This window comes from Protopterus annectens, chromosome 2.part2 (genome assembly GCF_019279795.1).
Source record: "Protopterus annectens isolate FY-2018-M chromosome 2.part2, PAN1.0, whole genome shotgun sequence".
Lineage (NCBI taxonomy): Eukaryota > Metazoa > Chordata > Ceratodontiformes > Protopteridae > Protopterus > Protopterus annectens.
In genome coordinates this window covers 48,377,424-48,400,616 of record NC_056730.1, presented here as the reverse complement: position 1 = coordinate 48,400,616, position 23,193 = coordinate 48,377,424, and positions in this window count along the sequence as shown.

Sequence of the window (23,193 nt, the reverse complement as noted above, 5' to 3'; positions counted from 1 at the left end):
GAGTGCTATCAGTACATGGCTACATTCATTTCTGTTTCTAACCTCAATTCCCTGACTACGGGTATGTTGCAGACTATCCTGTAACACCAGCAACTTGCTTAGTGTATGGTAACAGTTTTCCACATATGTGCCTGTGTTCCAGCCTCTGTCTTCCACCTACATACCAAACTTTGCACATATGTCATGTTGTCAGGGGTTGTTCTGTAGTGGGCTGTGAGTCTATCACACTTCCATTACTGCCATCAGTCTACTGCTGTTGTATCCCCCAATCATACAGTGGGGCTTGGGCCATATATGTGTGGGCGTCAACTACACAATATATGTGTGCCCTTATGCACTCCAGAGGCCAGTGTATGTAACAGTGGTATATGGCCCTGTACTACTGAGTACCATAAATGACCTAGGCTGTCACAAAATGTGGGGATATCAGGGGTGAGCTGCCATAAGGTATCTGGATGTACAGTACTGTATATGTCACCTATATTTACATTACTTACATGAACTGGGGTAATACAAGCCTACTGCCTCCTGCCATACAGACTGTTCTGTTTGTCGGTGTGCTCATAATGGTGTCAGTTATGCCTTGTTATGTAACAGTTACAACCCATTTGATCACATAACATCTTTACCACCTACTGAGTTTGTACAAAGTATAGATAGAGGCTGCTGAACTATACACCTGCATTACATACTGTTGATTGTTTGGTATCCTGTGGCCCAGTCTGTCTTCACTACTGTACAATTTGAAGGGCTTGGCCTGGACAGCAACAGTTTTGAACCTTTACAGACTACTGTATTAGTGTAACTGTTTCACGGTTGCAGTACTCTGTTTGTATGGTTGTCAGTGTCTGAAAAGCTATATGACATGGCATATAGAACTGTAATAGTACACAATTAAAGGTTTCCCATTTCTGCAAACCTGTGTGTGGTGTCTTTCCTATGACCTCTCTATGGGTATATGTTTCAGGCAACAATTGACATATGTATGGGTGCCCCATAAAGTGTCCAATGGTTCAGGTGTTAACTGTAGGCATAGTGGCTGTTCCATAATGTGTGCACCTTCTACATATGTATCTTACTGTACATACATCTGCGTGTGTAGTCACATGTATAAATATATATATGTATATATATATATATATATATATATATATATATATATATATATATATATATATATATATATATATATATATATATATATATATATATATATATATATATATATATATATATATATATATATATATATATATATATATATATATATATATATATATATATATATATATATATATATATATATATATATATATATATATATATATATATAGATATATATAAAGATATATATATATATATATATATATATATATATATATATATATATATATATATATATATACACACTATATATATATATATATATATATATATATAGCTGTATCCTGGGGATTTTGATGGCTTCCACATATTACATTTCCTATGGGAGGCAGACTGCATTGCATGATATGTTAACAATACCAGCCTGACATCATACAGATGGGATGGCTTACTGTTAACATCTTGTGGCCATGTCATGTCAGGTCCTGGTTATGGGATCTGCAACACTTGGTATTGCACGGCAGACATGTTTGGCTGTGGGGGGAGGGGATGCCTACTCATACAAGACGTATTGTGTGTGGGGCCTCACAACTCCATTAACAGTGCATGTGGACATATGTGTGTTTGTTAATCTGCCATTGCTATCTACAGATTTATGGCCATATATACCTAAATAGATATATATATCTGATAACATATATATATATATATATATATATATATATATATATATATATATATATATATATAAAACTATGTCTGTATATACCTACATAGATATATATCTGTATACACATATGTAACTTGCTGTGTATATGTAGGCATATAGGTGTAGATACATATATGTGTCGATGTAGGCATTTGCATGTATATATGTGCATATATATTGGTATATATGTATATAGTTGCAGGGATTCACTTCAGAAGCTCAAAATACTGAAATATCGAATTTCAGTATTTTGAGCCCAGAAAATCGAATCCACAAAACCACAAAAACTCAAAACCGCGAAATTCAAAATCTCGCACACCAGAGATTTTGAATTTCATGGTACTACTGCACACACACACACACACACACACACACACACACACACACACACACACACACACACACACACACACACACACACACACACACACCATTTTCCCCACACATACACATAACCTCTATACTACATAAAAGCAGGGGCAAGCCCCCCTGCACCCTCCATGTGGGGGGATGCACCCCCACACCCCCCTACTTAAATATTCTCACTCCGAGGTCACACTACATATAAACACATACAAATCACTACCACACAAGCTACATTCTCCTTGCACACACACATCACAGCAACAAAACACACTGACACACACCACAGCCCCTACCCAAAACCCTTAACACACACACACACACACACACACACACACACACACACATACACATACATACACACACACACACACACACACACTCACTTTCCTGAATACATAACCACAGCAAGTTCAAGCACAAAATTCAAAACATCCGTATTCGAGTTTTGAATTTCACGCTTGAACTTTTGCTATTTCAGGATTCTGGACTCAAAATACTGAAATTCAATATTTCAGTATTTTGAGCTTCTGAAGGGAACCCAGTTGTGTGTATATATATATATATATATATATATATATATATATATATATATATATCCATACATATATAGATATGTTGCATCTGTTTAGATATTAATATATCTACACACGGTTTACTATTAGATGTTTGAAGCGAACTCCGTCGACTGCACTGTTGTCGAACATGGAAGTTCGAAAACGGTAATATCAAACACCAAAAGCCAACCTAGGAACGGGTTTTAACATGGGTCGAGATAGGGGAGAGGTTTGTAGTTCGGCAATAACACTGAACACCTATCTCGACCCATGTTAAAACCATTCCTAGGTTGGCTTTTGGTGTTTGATGTTACCGTTTTCAAACTTCCGTGTTCAACAACAGTGCAGTAGACGGAGTTCACTTCGAACATCTAATAGTAAACCTCTACACACACATACATCTAGATGTTGGTATACATTCTCTGTACTGTTGCATGACTGGACTGGATGATATGTTTCTGAAAACATCAAATTTCATTATATCTGTCATGGCTATGGTTTGCAGGGTCTTTGGTTTGAGCCTTGCAGGAGCTGTTTGTTTTGTTGCTGGGCAGAGCACCAGTGGTTGGATACTGAGTGATTAAGGCACTTTAAAGCAGTTGTAAGTGGGTTTGCACTGAGGTAAGCACTGTTAGCTTCTGGTTACAGTATCTTACACTCATTTAGCTGCTATATTGCTTAACCTGTGTAGGCAGTGCTTACCCCTGCGCAAACAGGCTTAAACCTGCTTACTGCTGCTTAAAAGTGCATACTGCTGCTTAGCCCCATGCTAGTTTCTTTAGAAGAAAATAAAAAGGGTTGATAGGAAAGTGGTGAAAAAGGGGCATGAAGAGGGAAAGACATTGGAGAAAATAGCTAGGCATGTGCAGGAAGGGTGTAGGGAAGGTCCATAGCTGCCCATTTTTCTACAGCAACAGCTGTGCATATAGACTGAATTTGGAGGTAGATTTGGACACTCAAACCCCTGGGAGAGGGGTGAGGACAACATAAATTCATTGTGTTGCCGATTAGACCAGATTACACATGTCCAGTGGACACGTGTGAAATGGACAGCTATGTATGGGGCAAGATTTATTTTTGTGGGAACAGCTTTCCCTTTTTTTTTCAGGTGAGAGTGGGATGTTGGGAGGGGTAGTAGGTATATTTGGGGAGGTAGGTTGGGTAGGTTAATAGACAAGACAAACAAGATGCATACCAGGGCAGTGTATGACACATGTGGGGGTAAACACCTTGGATGGGGTGGGGTATTTGGAAGTCGCAAGCCCATGAGCCCCCAAATGGAAACAGTGGGACTGAGGTCCCCATCCATGGGCAGTCTCCACTGCACCTTCATGGCCCCAAAAGTGTCCATGCTGGGGGCTGTATAGGAGGGTCAGGCCCACCCTCTAATTGTGTCACTCAGCCCTCAAGCTGGCGTAGCTGGTCTTGAAAAGCCCTATCGATCTCGCTATGCACCATGGCCCGGACCTGACGATGGGTGACTGGTTCCTCTCTGCCCCTGCTCCCAAGGTGGGGTAGAGCCCCATCCCCTGCAGCGGTTCCACCCAAAGGTGGTGCAGGGCCTATGGAAGAGGAGGTCCCAGGCTGGGCCCCAGATGTGCTGATGCCCAGTACCATGGCCAGCTGAGGTGGGACAGGTGAGTCCGCTGGAACCGGCCTTCCCATATGAGCTATGGTGTTGCAGTTTACAGACAGATATGGGTTAGTAATAGTCAAGAGCATTCAGGATTAGTTATAATAGCATGCATAGGTATACCCATTAACCCAAAACACCACATTTAAAACTGTTGCAGAGCAAGCAGAACACATGCATATATGGAACAACAGTGGCCATTACAACAGCATGCAGGTTTCATTGATGGCAACAGGCCACCAATATGTGGGCATTTTAACATGGCATGTGCATAGACACAAATGTGAATATTTATAAACCGATAGGACATATGTCCCAACAAAGGTTTGGAGTGTACACATACCGATTGAGGTGTCATTGGGTTATTTTTGCACACATGGTAGGGGTGAAAGAGAGAGTTCAATTAACAACTAATATATAAAAAAAAAACACAAAAAATGAAGAAATGAACACCCAACCACAATATTTTGTTAGCGCTTTCAGGGTTTCTTCATCAAGGTAGCAAAAATAAAGCCTAAACATGTTCAAAATATTGTTTTTTTATGTTTGTTTTTTTTGTGTTTATTTTATTTAAGTTGAAAGTTTTGTTTTTTGTAACAACTAATATATCCTTGTAGTTTTCACTACATTCTTAGTCACTGCAGTGATCTGTCCTTTACATGTATTATTATACTACCCAATGGCCTTATATTGTACAATGGTATGTTTATAGATTATTATATACGTGAACTGTGTCTTACATACAGGCGTGACAAGATACAGGTGTTAATGCAACTTATGTCGAGAATTGCTCTCATACACTTTGGGTGAGATGCTGGAATATTAGGTTTGTGTTTATATACATTCTCTGACTATGTACACGTCTGACTATCAGTTATATGTCATTAATGACTGCCTACATTTCTTGGATCATCACACTGATTTACAGGGGATCAGGGTACCAGGTTGGTGATGTGGGCCATTTATCTGGACATGCTGGACAGATTGGAACAGTTTAGGGGTTTGAATATGCATACAACTTTCTATTTGAACATTCTAGCAAATTCTGTACAGTTGTTGGGTGTAATTATGCATACAGCTTTCTATCTGAACATTGTAACAAAATCTGTACAGTTGTGGTGTATGATTACGCATACATTTTACTAGTACTCCCAGGATTCAAACCCCTGCGTGTGACAAAAAGCTTACAGTTAACATCATAGCACACTGTACTATCAGGGAATTGATTTCTGATGTTTTCTGTCTAGGTCTCTCTCAATTGTATAATATGGCTGACCTTTTGGCACTTCCAACATTGTTATACAGACCTTCATACACATTTTATCTGCATACCACAGTGTGGGTAACACTGCTTAATACAACAGTACTATTTACAGCATGCAACAGTTCAACAACATATGAAAGAAGAGTAAACAGAAGCACGCCAGGAGTTATACCTTTATTCACATAATATTACACCTTTATTTCTACTGGTACAACACTTTCTCAGGCTCTTATATTTACTTATGACTGTACATGCAGAATAATTACTAACCAGCCTCGCGATGCAGCCTTCACAACCTAGCATCATGGGCTTGCTGGTTCGCAGCTTGCTCATCTGCAGCTGTCAGAGAAATACAGTGGTATTTAGCCATACCTATCAATAGTATACACAAGCTAGGCAATTATTACCTACTTAGTAGAATGCGTACTTACTCAGTACTGGGGCATTAGGCATCTGCCGAGATTCCTGGATCCATTGTTCCAGTACATCCCCCTCCACCGCTTCAGGTCTTCATGGTGGTGCTTGACCTGCTCACCAGTCCGGGGGATACCATTGGTACTGGTGAGGTAACGGGTGAGACTGTCCCAGGCCTCCATTTTATACTGCGAGTCCTGGTACTAGCCCTGCAGCAGTCTCTCCTCATGCTGTTTTACCTGAAGCCATACCATGATTTTTGACTTCTGGATGCCCCAGCCCTGCACTCTAAATTGAGTGCCTTCAACCACTCCAGCCATTCTGCCTGCAGCAGAAAGCTACAACCAGTTATGGGTAGTATTCCTGCCTGTGAGGTTTAAATACAACCAATTTCCCACACTTTTCCATGATTGACCGGTTTTGAATAGGCTAAGCTATGGAAACACCTGCTTACCTAAGCTTGACACTGCTTAAAGAGGTATACCACTAGGCAGATTAAATTGGCTGCCCTACACATTGCTTACATTTACTATGTTGAGCTGTGCAGTGGTTAGCATTGCTTATTAGTTAATTAGCATTATATTTGACTTTTGGCAGTGGTTTATTATTCATTACAGGTTATATTTGTGTCTGGTATCCATGGTTCATGTGTACATACACTTTATGGGGTCCTGGGGACTTCTATACTTTATTACAATAACACCTCACATCTATGCTTAATGCAATACTCCAGTTCACATATTTATGTTATATAGCAGGTTATACAACATCACACTGTACATAGATTCAGTTCTCATGTTTGGTTTGATTTTCCTGTGGTGAGGATTAGTTTGCTGATACCTCATTCATATGCATTGCTATGATGGCTTAGTGGTTAACTACTGTGATTATAGTATACAGGGTCCTGAGTTTGAACCTTGTCGAAGCTGTTTATTTTGTTGCTGGGCAGAACATGGGCAATTGGGTACAGAGTTATTAAGGCACTTTAAAGCAGTTGTACATGGGTGGGTGTGGTGCTAAGCACTGCTAACCTCCGGTTACAGTTTCTAACACTCAATTAGCTTCTACTTTGCTTAATCTGTGTAGGTAATGCTTACCCCTGCACAAATGTACTTAAACACACTTACTAGTGCTTATATATGCTTACTACTGCTTATTTGGGCTTAAACCTGCTTACTAGTGCCTTATTCATTATGACACTGACACTTCACATGTGTATTTAATGCAGTACTACAGTTCACATTTAAATGTTATTCAGTAGGTTATGCAGCAAATAAATGAATAAAAAGTGTTCATATACAGATTTCTCACTGAGAATGGTATGTGCTGCAGTGGGACTCTAACTGGGAATGCCTGCTCGTTAGGCTGATGCCCTGCCCACTACACTATTGCTGTGCTGCTTCATTTGCATATATCTTCTTTGTTATCCTCTTCAGCCTCTTAAGCTGCCTTAACCGTAGCTAAGCGATGGGCACACCTGTGCACCTACAGTTAGCTGTACTCGGATTTAAGAACAATATAACAGGTTTCTTTGGTTTATTTATATGTACTGTTGCTGTTGTACACATGGGGGGCTGTTGGTGGGGATGTGCGGACACTTATGAGCGGCCTCGCTCATTTATTTCCAATTTCTGCTGTTCTAACTTGCAGGGGCGTGTTTATTCTGAGAGCTCTGCTCTCAGACATGCCCTCTGCACTCGTACACTCTCCGTGTATGCCTAGGAGGTCGGGCAGCGCGCCTTCATTAATATGCATGGCGTGCTGTCATCCTCCTCCTAAGCGGCCACTTCCGTGCAGGACTAGACTAGTCCTGCATGGAAGATTAGTAAATCCGGGGGAATGTGTTAATTGTATAAGATTACCTTGATGATACAATGCATTGCTATCATAGTATGAGCATATGTGATGTTGATTTTTTCCTTTCTGTGTACATATTATAAATACGTAAAACTAATAAAAATGTTCTTGAGAAAAGAATTATGTTTCTTGTGGTTCAGGGAGGCAGGGCCTGGATTGCTTAGTCTCTCAGATATGTATGTTCTCTGCATTAAATTAGTTTATTCTTCTCTGATGAACTCGCTTGACATTGTTGCCATTATTTTCTAACCTCTAACCTCTAACCTTACTACTCTAACCTTACTAAACTTGCATAACTAAATCGTTTGTAAACTGGATAAGGCACAATATTACAGAAACAGAGCAACAAACGCAGTGTTTGGAGAAATATGTTAGAAAACCACATGAAGCATGTAGAAATGCTAAATGTAAGTGTACTGCCAAACTGAAAGAGTACTAAAAAGGTACGTAGGCAGTTAAGTATAACCCACAAAAGAAAGAGATCATGCTTATTTTTACAGCAGCATCTTCCAGGACATAAGCATCTCTGGACAAACTGAGGAAATTAATGCCATTCAGACTGATAAGGTCAAGAAGGCAGGCAGGTATACATGCTATCTTTTCAGAAGGAGGAGGTAAGATTCTTTCAGACATAACATCAATAAGGCATTGTTGCATTTTTATCAAGGAGGGTGGCCTAATGGGTAAAGTGCTTGCCTTACAAGCACAAGGTGCAGGGTTTGAGCCTCACAAGAGATAATTGGCTAGGCTTACAATGGCCCGCAAGAGCAGTTAGCTTAATACTAATCTATGAAACAAGCAGGTAGAAATTGTGGAGAGTCAGTTAATGCATTTCTACTGTATTCATCTGTGCAATCCAAGGAAATTGTTGCATTCTGCTAACCATACGCACAATTTTATACTGTATTTTGCACTTTTAAACTGTATTTTTGCAATATTGCAGGTTTTTTTTAACTGTTCTTGTTCATTTGTTGCACTTTACTGTAGCATAGACTAGATTCTGACCTGCTTAATCTGGTTCTGTTTGTTAAATTGAGTACTAAACCAGGCTATCTTTTGTTGGAGAGGGCCCCCTATACCCTTTTTGTAGGAGAATGCAGTTAGGACTCATCTGATTGAAGGTTGCTAGCACAAGGCTCAGTTTTGAGCTTTTTATTGGTTAAATTGTTTAATTCAGTTTGGTCACTGTTTTAACACACCTCCACAGAGTTAGGTGACCAGCCATTGCTCTGCTGTATTCATCTGTACACTCCAAGGAATCTGTTGCATTCTGCTAGCCATAAGTACAATTTTATACTGTGTTTTGCACTTTAAAACTGTATTTTTGCTATAGTCCCGCTTTTTTAAAAAACGTTCTTGCTGATTTGTTGCACTTTTTGTCTGCTGTAGCATAGACTAGATTCAGACTTGATGAATCTGGTTCTGTTTATTAAACTGAACATTAAACCAGGCTATCTTTTGTTGGAGAGCGCCCCCCTGCACCCTTGTGGCCGGAGAATGCAGTTAGGACTCATTAGATTAAAAGTTGTTGGCACAGGGCTCAGTTTTGAGCTTTTTATTGGTTAAATTGTTTAATTCAGTTTGCTTACTGTTTTAAAACAACTCCACAGTTAATTGACCAGCCGCTGCTCTGTTGCATTCATCTTTTTATGTGTAACACATCTCTGTGCACCACTGCACACTACTGCATAATGTGAGTAACCCCTGGCAGTTATAGATGCCAAAACTTCAACAGATAAATTTCCTTTAGTAGCTTCCTGTGATCTGCCTGTGAAGTCCTTACATTTCACTTAGCTGCTCAGAGAGCACCTCACCTGTACTTTTATTCCTTAAACAGTCTCAAAATCACCAGTTCTACAATAGTCTCATGCAATTTAGAGAACACCCAGTAGTATAGACCCTTTATAGAGCACCCCATTAGTATTGAGCCAGTTTAGAGCACCCAGTTATACCACACTCCTCCTTTTTCTCTCCCCACTGTAAAAACAGGATTTAATCTAGAATTATTGATGGTCAATTTCCCTCCATTCCTCCTAACAGACTGACTTACTTGGGTATCCTGAGGCAGTGTAGCAACTGCCTCATGTACACTGCCAATCCTCTACTCCTAAATCACCCAAGTACAATTTGTGAGAGATACATCTACACTAAGAATCTAGAATCCTTGTTCTCTCTCGCTCAAAGAACAGTACATTGAAAAGGTTATCAGCTCACATACTATACCTCCTATGCAAACCCTGCACTCAACACATAAACTGTCATATGTGGAGTTACTCAACAGAAACCTATCTAAACACCAGAGACCTTCCAAACACAAACATGCTACACCTAATGCAGTACCTACAACAATCAATACACATAAAAACACAAGCACCAGTGTCTCACCAAATAAGCCCTTAAGGCAAAGCACATCTAAATCAAATTTTTTAGTCATACGTGACTCCATTGTGAGACACACAGATGTCCCACTCACCAGGGTGGGCAAGGAGAAGGTTACAGTCAGCTGTCTACTGGGTGCCAGGATTCATCAGATCAGACATGCACTCAAGTCTCTCAAGAAGTAATGTTATGACTCTGTCATAATTCTTGTTGGTGTGAATGACTTGAGACATACCTCACTGGACTATATGAAGAAATAAACAATTGAGCTCTATGAATATGTGTCCCAGGCAGATATGTCCCTAGCCTTGAGCAGTGTTCTACCCTCACCTAGGATGATACCACAATATAAACAAAACATGACTGACTTCAACAATAGGCTTACTTTATGGTGTCATTCTAAAGGGATCCAGTTCCTGATAGCCTGGAATGTCATGATTGATAGACCACCCTGCTTTGCCAGAGATTGTCTTCACCTGTCACCTCTCGGCTTTCGGTTACTGGCAAAGAAACTTTCCTCCCCATAGTACCTTTTCTAGGCAAGGTCTCAAAAACAAAATTTCTGATGTGAAAATATCACTCACAAATAAATTAAAGGATATGCTGCTGAATGCTAGGAGTTTAAATCAGAACATGCAGTCTCTGGAAGCACTCTTTTCCCTGGAAGATATTGACATCTGTGCAGTCACAGAAAGTTGGTTCAGGGCTGCAGAGAGTACCCCAGCTTTGCAAGGCTACAATGCCTTTCCCCACATTCAGAACAAAAAATTAATATGTGAGCACCAAAGATAGAAGAGTATCTATCTTCATCAAAGATAAATACACTTCTAGACTGGTTAGACAGGAAAACTCATGGAGTTACTCCAAGTTCAACTAATTGTGGGTAAGACCCCCTTTCAAGTCACTATTAGATGTACACCCCTTTAATGAACCAAGATACCCACACTGTTTATTTAGACCAACTTGAGTCAGTGAAATTACAACCAGATACTCTAGTCATAGGCGAATTTAACTATTCCTCCATTGACTGGAAAACTTATATGTGTACCAACGTGCTTGCACAAAGGTTCCTGGACTTTATTAATACTAATGCCCTGGAACAAATAATATGCAGCCCCACAAGGGGCTCAAATATTCTTGACCTGGTCCTCACCAGCATGGGTGATCATTGCACCATCACAAGTATAGGACTGTTACTGGTTAAATCTGATCACAAATCAGTCACATTTGAAGTAGCTATAACACCTGAATGCCTCTCAGGTGAAATAAGGCTCAAAAATTTCACCAAAGCTAATTATACCCTCCTAAGGCATGGCATAAATAATTTCCAAGCTCATGTTCCCAAAGATGGTGTTGACAGCTATACTAAGGCATACTCAAATACCTTGTGCAATCACTTATACAAATGTGCTGACACTGCTGTATCTGATAGAATCAAAGCAAGATCCTCAAGAAAAAACAAGCTTCCCTGGGGGACATCTAGCATTAATAAGTTATACAACAAGAGGAAGAAGTTGCTGTCTAAGAACAAAAAAGAGAGTTCCCAGCACTGGAAGAACACCCTCCTCTGCTCAAACAAACAAATAAGACAAAAGTGTAAAATCCTCTAAGGGCAACTTTGAAAAAAAGTTAGCAACCATAGCTAAAGATAACCATACACCATTCTTCAGCTATATCCATAACTTAACAGGTAGGACCCAGATGTGCGCTGAACTAGGTGTGGATGGCATCACATACATTGATCCTGTGAAAATAGCTAACCTATTAGCTGATAGGTTTGATGAAAATTTCACCCTCCTGTCCCCTCCGAACATTCCACAAGGCATTCCCACTACATTTCCCCCACCTTGCATCTCCAAAGACAAGTCATTAAAGCTCTCTCTAAGTCCAAAAACACGGCCTCTATTAGAATGGATGGTATCCCAGATTACATTTTAAATGAGCTAAAACATGAGTTAGCAACTCCATTAAGTACTATTGTCAACCAGAGCCTGAGTACTGGTTTTGTCCCTGCTGAATGGAAAACCGCAACCTTCATTCCCCCTTCATAAAGGTGGCACAGCAAAGACCCTGGGAGCTGTAGACTCATAAGCTTAACCAGCCTTATCTGTAAGGCCATGGAATGAATCATCATGAACCTTATAAATAAGGATATGGGTGATCTCCAAACCCCTGATCCAACACAATTTGGTTTTGTCAACGGCAGGTCATACCTGTTAAACCTGATGGACTTCTTCGAAAATGTCAGCAGAGCCATAGACGAAGGCAAATCTGTGCATACAGCCTACTTTGACTTAGCCAAGATCTTCAACACAAGCCCACATTTGGACATCATTGAGAAATTCTGCCAGTTGAATAGCAACTCCGACATCATCAGGTAGGTTGATAACTGGTTCACTGACTGATCACACTCAGTCAAAGTTGGGGACTTTACCTCAACCAGCAGACCTGTCACCAGTGGGGCTCCACAGGAGTCAGTGTTGGGCCCCCTATTGTTTGGAATATACTTCTCAGAAGTTCAGGCCAGAACAGAGGGGAGTGGCTGACTAAGTTTGCTGATGACTGCAAATTAGGTGCAATCACTGAATCCTCAAACGATGTCAATATACTTCAAGAGGGACATAGACAAACCAGTTGATTGGTGCCAAAGCCATGGAATCAAGCTCAATGCAAAAAATGCATTATCATACTCTTTGGTAGAAATGATATCCCTGCAGACTATCATATAAATAATAATACCATAAGTAACAACTCAGTGGGAACACAAGTTGATTATAGCCTAAACTTTGACCTGTGTTTACTGTGGTGAGGAAGGTATTCTACATACACACCTCATTAGCAAAGCTTTGCCTCAAGAGCAAAAGAGGTCATAGCATCCCTGTACTTGACTCTCATTAGGTCAGTAATTGAGTACAATTATCCCATTGGTATCACCTTATCAGGCATCTGCAGCAACTTGAGAAACCTCAGAGATTTCTAACCATGAAAGTTCAGGGTCTCCAGCACATGTCATAAATTGACAGACTGAAGTCATAGGATCATAAGAAGTTACTAGGCTAATGGCCCTAGAGCCCTTACAATCCTAGGGGAGTTCTGTCCTTGTTTTCATGATCAGCACCTATTGCCCCTGTCCAAGAGAGACACAGTTGGAAACCCTGGAGGGAATTTATGGTTACTCATCCAATCATCCAGAGTGAGTTTGAAGAGGGCCAAAGTGGTGCTCTGTTTTGCATGAATTGGGAGTCTGTCCACAGGTGTGATAACCTTTGAGAGACACATCTGTCTCTCTAGCAGGTTCTATTAATGTCACATATCAGGTTAAGGTCTTTAGACCGAGTAACCCATGAGCCATTGAACTTACAGATATGCAGCATTTCCAATGAAACAGAGTCTGAAATTGCCTTATACACAAGGCAGAGGATGCCTCTGAGTAGTCTGTATGAAACTGAGTAAAGTGACAGTGATTTCAGCCAATTCACATAGGACAGATGCTGAAGACCTTGAATTCTCCTTGTGAGGAACCTTTGTGGTCTCTACAAATGGTGCAGGTGGTTGGAAATATACATACCAAAAGGGGAATTGTAGTCAATTACTGGCCTGATGAGGGAAGAGTACAAGGAGGTTAAAACTTCTTTTTTTCTGGAGGCAATGCCCTTGCTTATGAGTTGAACAATATAGAATGGCCTTCTTACCACTGTGGAGACATGGTGATCAAAGGTAAGGTTGCTGTCAACCTGTGTGCCCAGGTGTCTCACCAGTGACTGCATGCTCAGGGTATTTCTATTGATGTGGTAGTTAACAGGAATATTGCTCTTTCTGAAAAGGGTGATAATACATTTTTGCATTGAGTTTAAGGCCATGACTTTGGCACCAATCATTTGTTTGTGTAAGACGGTCTTGTAGGATGTTGTCATTATTTGGGGATTCTATGACCTTCTAATTTGTAGTTATCAGTAAAATTTGTCAGCCATAGACTTAAGTTTTTGCTTGTACAAATAGATTCCAAACAGTAGAGGTCCCACTGGTTACAGGTCTGCTGTTGGAGATGGATTCCCCTATTTTGACTGTATGGGATCTATCGGTGAGCCAGTTAGCAATGCACTTAATGATATGAGTTGATACCTAGCTGGATGAGTTTGTCAATAATGCTGAGTAAGGAATAGTGTCAAAAGTCTTGGCCAAGTCCAGGAAGGCTGCATGCACAATATTCCCCTTGTCCAGAGCTCTGGTGACTGTCTTGAAGAAGTACATCAGGTTTAACTGGCATGATCTCCCCTTGACAAATCAAAACTGAGTAGGGTCAAGTGTTTGGATATTACCTATATCATTGCTGATAAGGTCCATGATGATTTGCTCCATGGCCTTGCAGATAAGGCTAGTCAGGCTAATAGGTCTATATTTTCTGGGTTCAGTGGAAACACCACCTTTGTGCAAGGGGATAACGGTGGCTGTTTTCCATTCAGCTGGGATGAAGCCAGTGCTTAGACTATGAATGAAAAGAGCACCCAATGGTGCTGTTAATTCTTGTTGGAGCCCATGTAGGACACATCCTGGGATGTTATCAGGTCCCATAAATGTTATGCGTTTGGCCTTAGAGGGTGCATATATGAACTGCTCTCTAGAGATACAAGTTGGTGGACAGGTGGAAGGAATATTTTGGGGTATGTGTGGTGGGGACAAGGGAGTGAAGTTTACACAGAATCTGTCGGCTAACAGATTTGCTATGTCCACAGACTCACTATATGTTCATAGGTTCATAGGTTCATACTAGGCTATCTGCCCTAGGGCATTTATAAGCCTAGCCTTTGGCTTTCGCCACCCATTTTAAATTAATTTTGCTATGCCCTTTTTCGAGGTTAGTATATTGTGCCTCTGTCCAACAGTGACACAGAAGTGATACCCGGGGTAAACCCACGATCCCCCATCCACTCATCAAGATTCCTCTTGAAGAGAGTCAATGAGGGACTCTGCCTAACCTGAACTGGGATTTTATTCCAGAGTGAAGGGAGCCTCTGGGTTATGAATCTGTCCCTCCAGCATGTCCTATTTATTTCAGTGCTGAGGTTCAAGTTTCTCGATCGCGTAGCTCGATGGGATTTGGATTTTCTGAGGTGCAGCATGTCCATTAATTCCAGGTTGGACATGGCTTTATACATCAGGCAGAGATCGCCTCTGAGCAGGCGGTATGCCACTGAGTAGAGCTGGAGTTTCTTTAACCGGGCAACATATGGCATCCTTTTGAGCCCTTTGATCCTCTTGGTGAGGTACTTTTGGGGTCTTTCCAGTTGCTGCAGGTGTCTGGTAAGGTACATCCCAAAAGGGTCATTGTACTCAATTATGGGCCTAATGAGGGATGAGTAAAGAGGCACGATGACCTCCCCTGATCTAGATGTGAATCTCTTCATGATTAGGTGGGCTATATAAAATGTTTTTCTAACCACTTTGGCCACGTGGTTGTCAAATGAGAGATTGCTATCAACTTGGGTCCCCAGGTCCCTAATTACTTCTTCCGTACTTAATGGATTACCACTTATGTGGTAATTTGTGGGCACTTTGTTTTTGCCAAAGGGGATGACTATACACTTTTTGGCATTTAGGTTGAGGCCATGGCTCTGGCACCAGTTGTCTGTTTCTATGAGGCCCTTTTGGAGGATGCTTGTGTTGGCTGGAGACTCGATTATGGCGCCCAGTTTGCAGTCATCTGCGAACATGGTCAGCCACAGTCCTTCCGTGTTGGCCTGTACCTCTGAGAAATATATGCCAAACAAGAGAGGTCCCAGGACTGAGCCTTGTGGGACGCCACTTGTAACTGGTTTGGAGTCTGACATGGCTCCAGCAATTCTAACCATGTGGGTTCTGTCCTTGAGCCAAATTGCAACCCATCTAGTGACATAGGGGTTTATATTTTAGCTGGTGAGCTTATCTATAATGCCTGAGTGGGGTATTGTATCGAAGGCTTTTGTGAGGTCCAGGTAGGCTGTGTGTACTACCTTCCCCTCATCAATGGCCTTGGTGACTGTTTCAAAGAAATCAACCAGGTTTAAGAGGCAGGATCTGCCCTTAACAAAGCCAAACTGGGTAGGATCCAGTGTCTGTAGGTCCCCAGTATCTTTATTTATAAGGTCCATGATGATCCTTTCCATAGCTTTGCAGACCAAGCTAGTCAGGCTTATGGGGCGATAGTTTCCAGGATCTGTTGAGGCACCACCTTTGTGGAGAGGGACCACCATTGCTGTACGCCACTCTTTGGGTACATATCCTGTAGTAAGGCTGAGATTGAACAGTAGTTTTATGTTTGGGTTTAACTCTTCTTGGAGTTCATGTAGGATGCAGCCCGGGACACTGTCTGGTCCCATTGATGCTGTGTTTTTTGCTTTGGAGAGGGTGGCTCTTACCTGAGCATCTGAGATGTCAGGGGGGCAGCACTCTGCTGGGATAGATATTTGCCCTTTTGGTGGGGAGGAGGGGAGAAGTTTGCGCTGAACCTGTCAGCGAGGATGTTGGAAATGTCTGTGGGTTTGGTGTATTTTTGGTCATTTTGGACTAATTCTGAGAATATCTGGGAATTCCCACCCAGGTTCCGAACATAACTAAAGAATGCCTTGTGATAATCCTTAGTGTCCTGTGCAATTTTTCTCTCAAAGCTGGCCTTAGACGATTTTATGAGTGCCCTTAGTTTTTTGCTAATACTGATCAGAGATGCCTTCCCTTTTTGGGATTTTGCTCTATCATGTAGTAGCTTCCTCCTTCTATTGCATAGTTTGTTTATGGCTGGGGTCCACCAGACAGGACGACTGCCTTTGGAGGATTGGGTCTTGGCTTTATTTGGGATTGCATGATCCATGCATTCCTGAAGGTGTTCATAGAATGCATTTATAAAGGATTATGCGGTCTGGACCGTATTTTCCACAGGCTCGGGGGCTTTGAAGGATTCCACCTCGGTTTTGAGGAGTGTGAAATTTGCTTTAGAGAAGTTTTTCACTGTGGTTTTCTGGGCAGGGGGTGGGGTCGGGATGTGAATATCCAGTGAGATTAGTTTATGGTCTGATCTTACCAGTGAGGGATACACTTCTGGTCTGGAGCATAGAGTCCCCATGTTGGTGATGATCAGGTCCAGTATGTTTTCCCCTCTTGTGGGAGTGGTAACAAGTTGTTCCATAGCATTTGAGTTTATAAATTCTAGAAACCTTTGGGCTAGGGTATTGGAGCTAGAGTAATGCTCCCAGTCTATGTTTGGGTAGTTGAAATCGCCCAATATAATGGTGTTTGGAGAGACCTTCATATTTTCCAGTGTTCTCTGGAAGGCTGAGTGGTGTTCCTGGGTTTGGGAGGGTGGTCTGTAGCAGGCTATAAACTGGAAGGCAGTTTTAACCACTGTTAGTTGCACATGGATAGTCTCTGATGCTTCGTGCTGTGCCACCAACCTGGAGGTGTGGGTATCTTTGACGAATATTGATACTCCCCCTCCTTTTGTGGTTCAGTCTAAGTTTTGGGGCCAAAAAACATGGTATGAGGTATAACCTGGTAGTGCTGGGGTGCTCTCGGGAGCCTTGAACCAGGTTTCTGTTACTGCACAGATATCGATATTCTCCATGCTAAGGAGAGTTTTGAGTGCATGCATCTTGAGGTTTAGACTTCTGGCGTTGAGTAGCACTACTCTTAGTTTCTTATCCCTTGTGATACCTATGGAGGTGGGTTTGTCTTTTGAGCCTTGCCTAAAAAAGGCACTATGGTGGTAGCAAGAGCCTTTGCCAATATCCGAAAGCCCAGGGGTGATAGGTGCAAGCCGTCCCTAGCGAAGCATCGTGGCTTGTCGAGCATGTCATCCCAGGCTGACAGGCATTGGATCCCCTTTGAATGACACCAATACTTAAGCCAATTGTTGAAATTGATCATCTTGTCTTCATATTGTGGCATCATTCTTGGTGAGGGTAAGATGCTACTCAAGGTTAGGGTCATACCGGCCTGGGCTACATGCTCAGAGAGCTCCTCTATGTCTCTTTTCATGTAGTCCAGGTAGGTATGTCTCAGGTCATTCACACCAGCATGGACAATGACTGAGTCATATTTGTACTTGCTTTGGAGTGACCTGAGTGCTTGTGTTATGTGACGGATCCTAGCGCCCGACAGGCAGCTCACCGTGACCTTCTCCTTATTCAGCCTGGTGAGCGGGACATCAGTGTGCCTGACGATAGAGTCACCTATTACAAGTGTATCAGGTATGTTGTTTAGCCTGTTGGACTGTTCGGCACACTGGCTTTGTCAGCTATGTGTTGCATGTGTTTTGTTTTGGGTGTGCGGTTGCTTGGGTGTCTGCTTTGGAGGTCTCTGCTGCTTAGGCAGATTTTTATTTAGAGCCTCTGTGTATGTTTTTGTGCATTTATGTGTTTGGTTTGCTGTCGTGGTAGGTCTATGTGAGACTGGAATTGTAGTGAGTGTGGTTTCCTTTTCCTCCTGACTGGTTACACCAGTACTGAGTTGAGAGAGCTTAGCCTCCAGTTTGGCTATATGGTTGCATCTCTCACATGTGTTGGAATTTTTTGGGAGGAGGAGAGGGTTGTCTGTGTACATGAGGCAGTTGTAACATTGCCTCAAGATTCCCAGATTCACCAGCTGGACCGAAGAGGAGATTGACAACTGACCTTTGGACATGCTAGAATAATATTGGGAATTCCTTTATAATTGAAAAAAAAGGGCCAATGGGGAACAAGGTACTCAAAGGGAGTTTGTGAGGGTGTAGTGCTTTTAATTTTTTAGTGCTGACTTATACAATTGCTTTAGTGAGCAAGTGCCAGGTAACTTAAATGCAATGTGCTACAGGTAACTTAAATGCAAAAATGACAAACAGTAACTATCATTTAAGTGAAACAAGGAAATAAGTACAGTAAGTAATGCAGATATCACTAGGGATCCACAGAAGTGCTGAAAAGCCGCGTTTTAGGTGGAATTAGCATTTCAGGGAAATAACAAGCAAACAAACAACAAGCATACAAACAAAGCTAGATTCAGCAGGCCTGGATCTAGTCTATGCTACAGCAAACAAGGTGTACCAATTTCAGTAAGAAACAGTTCAAATATGCAGGCATCATAAGCCTTTAACCAGAAATTCCCAGCTCAGAAGGGCAGAGTCCAGCCTCTCCTCCCACAAGAGTGCAGACCACGAACCTTCTTGATGTAAAATAACTGGCCTGAAGCCCAAGTGCTTAAACCAGAACTAATACACTTTTAGAATAACAGACACTGAGCCCTCAATCAGCAGTTCCCAACTTAGAAGGATGTAAGCTACCTGTCCTGCCACCACAGTGCAGGCCACAAACCTTCCTAATGTAAAACAACTGGTCTGAAGCCCAAGTGCTTAAACTAAAAGGCTTAGAATGAGTTACACCAAGCAGTAATAAATACAACTGAGTACTTTAAGATGACGCAAAAGCAAAATAAAGTAGGAAGAAACACAAATACAGTAAAAGCAGATACATTTTTTTTTTTTTGAGTGAGCAAATGAGATGGGCCCAGGCGGAGTATCCAAGTGCAAATTTACAAGAGGGGCGGGCATTTTCAAAGCCACCAAGATTAACACCAAGACAAAAACAGGGAGGGTGGGTGGAGACCTACAGTCACAACTTCCAGCTAGATATTGCTCAATGCAACACAAACAAATTACTTTAAATTGTGTATTATTTGATAAAAGTGCAGATAAAAATATACTTAGCTCCACTCATGCAGGCCTCAGTTGGCCAAAGCTCACAGTTTAAACAGAAAGCAATTCACTGTACCACTTGTATAAGACAGAAACCGAATAACAATGAGGTAAACTACCCCCACTTATCACTGGCTATGCAGGTTTTTTAACAAGCCTTAACTGAAAATACCAGTTGTATAAGACCTACTGAAAAACAGTCAACTTCCAGCTAGATATTGCTCAATGCAACACAAACAAATTACTTTAAATCGTGTATTATTTGATAAAAGTGCAGATAAAAATCTACTTAGCTCCACTCATGCAGGTCTCAGTTGGCCAAAGTGATATAATTAACTACCAGTTTGGCACAAATCTGGGTCTAACCTTTCCAGCTATGGATGCAACTAAAGAACACCTTATGGTTGTTTTTAATTGAGGACACTAATTTGGATTTGTACTTTGCCTTGGAAGATTTCACAAGAAGTCTTATTTGCTTGGTTAAGCTGAGGAAGGAGTGTTTCCAGTTTAGGGCATGCTCCCTTTTACGTTTGGACAGCAATTTCTTCCTCTTATTGTACATGTTGTTAATGGTAGTTGTCCACCAGGCAGGTTTGCACTTCCTTGAAGAGCTTGTTTTGGTCCTATCAGGTATGGCCATTTCAATGCAGTTGTACAGGTGCTTGTAAAAAGCATTGGTGTCGGACTCAGCATAGTTGCTAGTTCCATCTGAGGGGGGAGGTTCAGTGAAGCTATTTATACCATCCCTTAGAAGGATATAATCTGCTTTGAAGAAGTTTTTTAGTTTACTTGCTGCTGGAGGGGAGGGTCAGGTATAATAGTTACTTCAAATGAGACTGATCTGTGGCCAGATCTGTCAAGGTAAGACCTCACAGTGAGGGTGCTACAGTGGTCCCCCATAATGGCAAGCACCAGATCCAGGATGTTGGTTCCCTTAGTCTTAGTTCGGGTGTCCACCAGCTGGTCCAGGGCATTGGAGTTAATGAACTCAAGAAATCTTTGGACAAGTGAGTTTAAGCATGAGTAATTTACCCAGTCAATGGATTGGTAATTAAAATCACCCAGAACCATGGTGTTTGGATGTATTTTAATGGATTCCAGTAGATCTAAGTAGGCAGAGTGGGAGCTCTGATTCATGGAGGGGGTCCTGTAACTGGCAATGACTCGAATTTTGTCCTACCAACAGTTACTTACAACTGAAGTGTCTCCAGGGAATCATACTGTTTAACAAATCTAGAGGAGTATTTATCTTTAATGAATATTGACACACTGTCTCCTTCAGTTTTCATGCCTTCTGTCCGTGATCTAAACATGTGGTAGGAGATGTAAGCCAATGGGATCAGTACTGATCCCTGAAGGAATTTTTCACCGAAGCACAAATAGCTGGGCATACTTCAGCAAAAGTGCTTTTTACCGAAAAAGCACTTTCGCGGAAGTATGCCTGCAGCTAGAGGGAGTCGTGGGGGGGAATGACTGTTGCAGAGATCGTACTACGGTGTGGATAAGGGAATATTCCGTTTTCCTCACTGTATTGCGACCTCAGATTAAGAATATTAAAGTAGGGGGTGTGGGGGGCTTGCCCCTCTGCATAAAAGTAGATTTATTTATTTATTTTTTAAACGCACTTTAATGAAAGCGCTTTTTCGGTGAAAGCACTTTCATTAAAGTGTGTTCGGTGATTGTGAATTCGGACTATTGAACTTTCGTTCAGTAGTCCTAGATCCAACCCAGTATGTTTGGGATGCTCTCCACCTTGAACAAGGTCTCTGTGACTGCACAGATGTCAGCATCTTCCAAGGTGAGGACTGCTTTCAGTGAGTGCAGTTTCATGCCAAGACTCCTAGCATTTAGTGGCATAACCATGAGGTTATTTTTTGATGAAATTTTTATGTAGGTAATTTTGTCCTTGTGACATTGCCCAAAAAAAGGCACTATGGGGTTGGCAAGAGCCTTTGCCAGTAGCTGAAATTCCAAGGGTGACAGATGAAGACCACCTCTGACAGAGCATCAAGTTCTATCGGTCATGTAATCCCACACTGACAGAAACTGGATCCCCTTACAATGACACCAGAAACTAAGGCAATTATTTAAGTCAATAATTTTCTGTTTATATTGTGGTATCATCCTAGATTAGGGTAATATACTGCTCAAGGCTAGGGACATACAGTACCTGCCTGTGACCAATAATCAGAGAGCTCAATCATGTCTCTCTTCATGTATTGCAGAAAGGTACATCTCAAGCAATGCACAACATGTACTATGACCGAATCATAACAGTACTTGTTATTGAGACTTGAGTGCCTGTGTGATCTGATGTATCCTGGCACCAGAAAGACAGCTTACCATGACTTTCTCCTTGTTCAGCCAGGTGAGGGGGATATCTGTATGTCTCACTATAGAGTCTCCTATGAGAAAGATATTTGGAGTTGATGTGCGTTCTCTTATGGGCTTTGATGGCTTGTGTCATTATGTGTATTGTGTGTTTTGGGTGTTATGGTTGGTTTAGTATGTATGTGTTTTGGAGGTCTCTGGTGTTCAGGTAAATTTTTTGTGAGCACCTCTGCATATGTTGGTCTATGTGTATGCTGTGTCATGAGTATGAATTGTGGCGGGTGGACTGACAACCTGCTCTGTATTGCTGTTTATTGCACAAGAGAGCTTTGATTCCAGATTCATAATGTAGGTGCATCTTTCACAAATGTTACAGGAATGATTTAGAAGTAGGTGGGTTGTCAGTACACATGAGGCAGTTTCTACACATGTCAGTCTGATAGGAGAAAAGCAGGGAAACTGACAGTTCATGATCCTAGGAATAATCTTGGTTTAGCTATAACAGTTGAAGGATTTCCTAACTACTTTGGCAATATGATTGTCAAAGGAGTGATTACTATCTACCTGGAAAATTCATGGGTTTGGTCCAGGAAAACCTGGCACAGGCCCAACTGCAGAGAAAAGTCTGGTATAACAGGAATGCTCGAGCCCAAAAGTATGCTGTAGGACAGCAGGTTATTGTGCTCATTCCTGTCAGACAAAATAAGCTGCAGGCAGCTTTGGAAGGACCCTTCAAAGTGTAAAGGAAGGTCAGTGATGATAACTATAGGGTAAAACTGGTAGGCAGGGATACAAACTGTACCATGTTATCATGATGAAGCCTTAACATGATAGGGAGGTCCTGGGCAGACTGCAAAGAGCAGGGTTGAACATTAAGCCTAGTAA